Below are 2,927 nucleotides of genomic sequence, written 5' to 3'. Positions count from 1 at the left end.
TGTGGCTGCAACAAAAGGTGTTCGAGTTAGGTGGTTGATGAGTTGTTAATTGGTGGTGGTTTTGGCTGTTAACAGCAGCAAATTGTAGCACGTAACAGCAAGTAGCAGTAGCTACGTTTGGAACAGAAGCAGCAACCATGTAGCTGTAATTGATGGTGCACCAGAAGAAGCAAATAGCAATAGGTTTGTGTGGTGTTGGTGGTTAGTCGTGGATCAATGGAAGGAAAAGAGAACTTACAATTTGTGATTTGAATGATAAATTATGAGGTGATGGGATGTTTTTATAGTGGAGTAATTAGAGTTATGATAAGACTTGTACTCTTCCAATCTTAATGAAAAAGAATAAGCATGGGATATTTTAACGACCCAACCCGTCGTAATTTCGGCCCATAAATTTTTTTCTTTTTAACATAACAATATATACAACATTAGCCCATTTATGTTTCCGAAAACATCATCATTACAATATTAAGTTTAAACATCTTTAAAACATACAATAGATGAATTAAGTTTACAAAACGGGAATACAACCCGGGACCCATTTGACGTATCCAAAAGATAGATCATGACCCGACTAGTTTACTTTACAACCAAAACCGAGCACGGTAATTGGGAACGCTACCCAATCCGAATCAAAGTCTAAAGCAATCCGTAAATCACTAGTCCCCTAGCAAACCCAAGCCGCCACTTGCAACCTATAAAAATATAAACAACGAGAGGGTAAACTAATTGCTTAATGAATGCAATACTTATACATATACATATATAGTTTACCTCCACGCATCTACTTACAATTACCATGCAAACAACGCATAAACGAGCTAGCATCACCAAACATACAACTAGCAACAACATTAGTATATACATCACTACGAATATAAACTAAATATAACAAGGCATAAACATGCTTAACCATTCCCCCACTATGGTGCTACCGACTTGTAGTCAACCAATAACGTCGAGTTCAAATTGTAATGATGTCACCGACTTGTGAATCACCATAGGGTGTCACCGACTTGTAAATCACCCACCAAGACACTACCGACTCGTAGTTCCCATCACGCATACTATCGATAAGTCACCGGCTTGTGACATAACACCAATACTCACGATGTGGCACCGAAGACCCACATCGCGTACGAGTAAATAAATTACATACATACATGTATAAATATTCCACTCACCTTAGCGCCTCGATGAATGCAAGCGAATCGTCCGCAACTCGCCAATGGAATGTACCTATTACACTCATCACAATACACATAACACAATTAGGGTGGATTACAAACCAATCTAAATTGACACTTAGTGCAATTTCGACCCAAATGCACCTCCAAGCACGAACCGCGCCCAAACTAACCAATAATCACTAACACAAGTGAAAATAATCCTAATACACCAATTAAACCAAATCATAAGTGTTAAACACTTGTCTTACCCACCTCGACACATAAACCTTAATTTTGACTCATTTCAAAATTAGTCAACCAAATACACCAAAATGGGTTTCAATACTTTCATAATCACTAAACCTAGTGATTAAACCTAATTACAAGTCTTAAACATGATTAATTCATCAACCAACCTAAAATCCACCAACAAGGGTCAACAACACCAATTACTAGCTCCAAACTTCCATTAAAGAGCAAAATGGGTTTTCTTAAGAACATGCAAGTTCAAAACCCTAAATTGAACAACAATCATAAACAATGAAATTCAGAGTTAGAACTTACCAACACTACCACAACGTTGCCGTGAACGAGGAGAACAACTTTAACTTTTGCACTCTTGACCGAATCACTCTTCTTCTTCCCTAAAACCCCCAATCTCTCACTAAAACCTTTTGTTTCTCACTCTAGGGTTTCATGTGTTTGGATGAGAAGAAAATGGAAGAAATGAAGTTTAGATAAGGTTTGGATCAGTTTTGGTGGCCAAAGTTCCGTCCACATGTGAAAGGACGAAACTACCGTTCATTAAACCCCTTTAAAAAAAATGCTGAATCTGGTCTTGACACGGAGTGCCACCTAACTTTCATGGCGTGCCACTTGGGTTCTGAAATTGCTATTTTTGCCTTGGCATGGCGTGCCACTCTGAAACTGGTTTGCTGAATTTTGCTTTGGCACGACGTGCCACTTTCTTGGTACGGCGTGCCACTCTGAAACTGAATGTGATGTATAAAATTAAATATTCATACGCCACCAATGATACACACAATCATAATTGAGGTAAACCAATCATAATACATTGTTAGAAATGTCGTACAAAGTATGTTTTTACATTAAACATGTTTTACGACTCCGGCCTCTTGTTTAAATGCCTGCACATGTATGTTTGAGTTCAGGGTGTTACAACTCTCCCACACTTAAACTGGATAGTATCCTCGCGATCTAAGGCCTCATAATAATCAAGAAAGTACACCTTCCTCGACTCTTAAAGTTCTCACATAACTCGGGACCTTTCGATGCCGCCATTACATCATATCGGTCTCACTTCTTTAATACGCAATGTTTAAACCACACAACAATTTCCTTCACGATTCCGTAGCACACTCTAAGTTATTACTTAGAGTATCATCGCCAACCAACAATCTATTAGGGTCATCCGCACCACACACAAGGTGATGGAATTCCCCATACGCTCTTCGGTAACTCCAATCGACACATAATCTTTTTTTTTTAGTTCACCACTCGTCCATCTTTCCAAGTGAACCTTTACTTTGACCGTCCATCAAGGATGATCTAGTCACCTTTCGCAAGTACAAGTCCTCTATACTCTAGAGAACTCGCTCTCGAACGCGCTCTACACTAACATATCTCTATACGAGACAGTCAAAATTAACACTCTACGTCCCGAGTTCGCTCACCAAATGGGACGACTTCCAGCAAACTGCTCGAACGCGCCTACTAAACCGAGGCAACACCGTATCC

This window comes from Rutidosis leptorrhynchoides, chromosome 4, assembly GCF_046630445.1.
Source record: "Rutidosis leptorrhynchoides isolate AG116_Rl617_1_P2 chromosome 4, CSIRO_AGI_Rlap_v1, whole genome shotgun sequence".
Taxonomy (NCBI): Eukaryota; Viridiplantae; Streptophyta; class Magnoliopsida; order Asterales; family Asteraceae; genus Rutidosis; species Rutidosis leptorrhynchoides.
Note: the sequence above shows the minus strand (reverse complement) of the source record.